General features: G+C 32.7%; 1 non-coding gene across 1 annotated transcript; it reads left to right on the plus strand.

The window, feature by feature from the left end:
* The first annotated feature begins 3,366 nt into the window (after window positions 1–3,366).
* Trnac-gca (transfer RNA cysteine (anticodon GCA)) lies at window positions 3,367–3,438 on the plus strand. The gene has a single exon. It is a non-coding gene; the product is annotated as a tRNA-Cys (tRNA).
* The last annotated feature ends 534 nt before the right edge of the window (window positions 3,439–3,972 follow it).

Genomic DNA, 3,972 nt, shown 5'->3' on the forward strand with positions numbered 1-3,972 from the left:
GTTGTTACGTTGCGACGTCGCAACGCATTGCAGCGCAACCCACTAAGAGGGCCTCGCCCTAATAAACAAATGGTGCGTGTGAAGAAAATTTTATTAAGGAATGTGTATTTTCTTTGAGAAAATCACCGTATATACAAAGAAATATAACCATCCCATTTAAAAGAAAACTGAAAAACACGACCCCAAAAGCTATTGCGGGGTAGGCCTTTTAGCGGGTTTTTTGAAACCGATAACAAAAATGATGTCGCTCGAAGTAGAAAAACCGAAATATACAGGGTGTAACAAAAATGCAGGTCATAAATTAAATCACATATTCTGGGACCAAAAATAGTTCGATTGAATCTAACTTACTTTAGTACAAATGTGCACATAAAAAAAAGTACAGCCCTTTGAAGTTACAAAATAATGAAAATTGATTTTTTCCATACATACATACATAATCGATGATTCCCTTATACCGGAAGGTGTCGAGGTGTCTTCTTTACTCGTTATTCTCTGCGAACTTGCGCCACTTTTTTCGGTCCCTAGCTAATTCTTTGGCTTCCTGCCACGATTTTCCTCTATTCTGCAATATTTCCATCACACTTGTATTGCAAGTTTTCCTTGGTCGGCCTCTTTTCCCTATCGGCCTCGCTTCCCATGTCGTTTTAACCTGTCTGCCGTCGTTCATTCTAAATAAGTGCCCAGTCCATTTTAATTTCTTTTCATGAATTTTTTCCTTTAATGATTTTACTTTTAATTCTCTTCTAATATCTTCGCTACGTCTTTTGTCGATTCTCCTAGCTCCCACGACTTTTCTTAAATACCTCATTTCCGCTGCTTGCAATCTCTTTTCTTGTTTGTCGTTCAATACCCAATTCTCTGGTCCATATGTAGTGATATGTACGTAAATTCTTTTAATTACTATCATTTTGGTTTTCCTAGTTATTTCTTTTTTATTTAAGAAGTTTTTATACAGCGAATGATTTGTTCTTGTGGCTGCTTTTATCCTATTTCCAATTTCGTCTTCTTGTGTCCCCTTCTTATTTAAAATTATTCCAAGGTATTTAAATGTATCTACCTGTTCTATTTTTTTGCCTTGGATATTTAAGTTAAAATCTTTCTTGGATATTGCCATTGCTTTTGTTTTTTCCATATTAATTATTAGATTGTAATTTTTTAATTCTGCCTCCCAGATTATTATGTTCTCCTCCAGAGCTCTTTTAGTTCTTGCCACAATAACAATATCATCTGCAAATACACAGGCTTCGATTTTTATTTATTGTAGGTTTCTGTATCCTATGGTATATTTTTTTGTTTTTGGCCAGCATTTTTTAATTACTTCGTCTAATACACAGTTAAACAGTAGGGGGCTCAATACCCCTCCTTGTCTGACTACGTCGTTATTCGTAAATTTGCTGGAAATAAGATTGCCTGTTCTTACCTGATTTATGGTGTTGCAATACAAACTCTGGATTGTGGTTATCAGTTCCATATCCACTTCCTTATTTGTCAAGCTTTGCCATATTCCCTCCCTGCTCACCATGTCAAAAGCTTTTTTCATATCTAGGAATCCCAAATATACCGTTTCATCTTTTACTATGGCTTTTTCGATGATCTGCTGTAGAGTGAAGATATGGTCCTGGACGCTATGTGCTGGCCTATACCCACTTTGAATATCTGCTAATCTAGGCTCGACTAAATTCCGGAGCTTCCGTTCTAGGATAATTTCGTAGACTTTTAATGTTGAACGGAACAACGATATGCCTCTGTGATTTCCACATTCTCTCGAATCTCCTTTTTTGCGTATAGGCAATATTATAGCCGTGTTCCAGTCACTCGGTATTTTTTTAGTTTTCCATGTTAGGTTTAACAGTTCATAAAGTTCCTTTTTGCCCAATTCTCCCAGATATTTCAACAACTCGGCATTTCCATCTATATGATTATTTCCAATATATCTAAAACTCTCAGAGATTTTTTATTAAAAATGGACATGTGGTATTCTTATGGTAGGGACATCTAAAAAAAAAAAATAACACTGAAATTATACACCCCATAAAAGTTTTATGGGGGTTTGGTTCCCTTAAACTCTCCCAAACTTTTGTGTACGTTAAATTAAATTATTATTGCGGTATCGCTAGTTAAATACAATGTTTTTAAAACTTTTTGCTTCTTAGCATTTTTCGTAAGCGACTTTTTTTGAGATGCGGCTTCTTTTTAATTTGTTTACATATAAATATTATGGGGGTTTTGTTCCCGTAAACGCTCCAAATGTTGATGTACGTTCTAATTAAATTATTATTGCTTAAACGCAATGTTTTTAAAATTTTTACCTCTAAGTATTTTTTATATAAGCGAGTTTTTATCGAGATGCGGCTTCTTTTTTAACAGGTTTCAAAATACAGTGGAATCCCGATAATTCGGCTCCCGATAACCCGGAAGTCCGGCTAACCCGGACCGATTTTCATCAGACAAACATTTACACAATAAAAATATATGTAGATATAATATTTGAGAGATAATGTGTATTTGTGTAATTTGAACTATACGATATTAAAAAATGACTCATGACTGACCTGTAGTATTCCTTTATTTATCTCAAAATGTCTTAGCATTGTTTAAAAAAGACTAAAAGACTATTTAAAAAATTATTTTTTAAACAATTGTCTTAGTTTCCACTGTTCTTAAATAACAACATAGTTCCGATTGTGACTGTATTGTGTGTAGTACATAGTCTTGTATTGTTCGCTTCCGTTTGGTTAGGTTTGTGTTTGCGTGTTTTTAGTAATTTAGATGTCAGTACTGTGCATATATATATTTCATGTTATTTCAATTATAACTGAGTTTATCTGTAAGTAAGTATATCATATTTTATTAATTTTTACCATATTCTCCGGATAACCCGGAATTTTGATAACCAGGATCGGCCACGGTCACGATTAATCCGAGGTATCGAGGTTCCACTGAATACCTAAAAAATGTAAATTATAAATAAATTTTCATATTATTACCAGGTCAGTTTACCATGTAAATAATTGTGTTGTATTTTACAAATATTCAAAATATCTCGATAAAGATTGGCCTCGAAAATATCGAAAAATTACAAAGAGACAAAAAAGTTTTAACAATTTTTATTATTCTGGGCGCATGTGTACACAGACAGTATGGAGTTCATTGCTAAATCTTGTAAGTTATGTATGTATCAGTCCAAAAAAGGTGTTGAAAGAATATATTGGTGTTTTTAGTAAATATATTTATTATAATTTTTGTGTCTTTGGATTTGTCTTCCTCGGGAATATGATAGTAAGTAATATTTAGAGTATATTTATACTTCACTTGGTATATTTGTCATTATGTCTGAGAAATCTTGTAGCCCGTAATAACAAAGGGAGTATAGCTCAGTGGTAGAGCGTTCGACTGCAGATCGATAGGTCCCCGGTTCGAATCCGTGTGTTTTCTGATTTTTTTTTTTATTTTTGGTATTGTTTTATAAAAAATTTTGGAAAGTAGTAAGTAAAAATTAGTTTAATCTTTAAATAAAATACAACTAACCTGTTGAAAGTATATTTATTTCGTGGAAATCTGTATAATAGAAGTATAACTTCTTACGTGCGTACAAAGTACACACACAGTCTTTTTTTTTTCACTAATGGTACTATAATAATATTTTAATTGGAGCGTATACAAAAATATTGCAGTTAGTTTCGACCTAAAAATTTGATTATATAATCCTTACTTAATTTAATTGAAACCAAAACTTAGAGGTATATCACTGTTAATGATACCAATGAAGAAATCTAAGCGAACAAAACCCCCATAAAATTTTTATAGCATGCACAAACTTCACTTCTATTTTTTTAAGATGTTCCTGCCATTAAAGGGCCATATATCCATTTTCAGTATAAAATCTCTAATAGTTTTAGATATATTGGAAAAAATCGATTTTCATTTTGTAACTTCAAGAGGCGTTTTTTTTTATGTGCACATGTGTAC

The sequence above is a fragment of the Diabrotica virgifera genome, chromosome 2 (genome assembly GCF_917563875.1).
Source record: "Diabrotica virgifera virgifera chromosome 2, PGI_DIABVI_V3a".
Classification (NCBI taxonomy): domain Eukaryota; kingdom Metazoa; phylum Arthropoda; class Insecta; order Coleoptera; family Chrysomelidae; genus Diabrotica; species Diabrotica virgifera.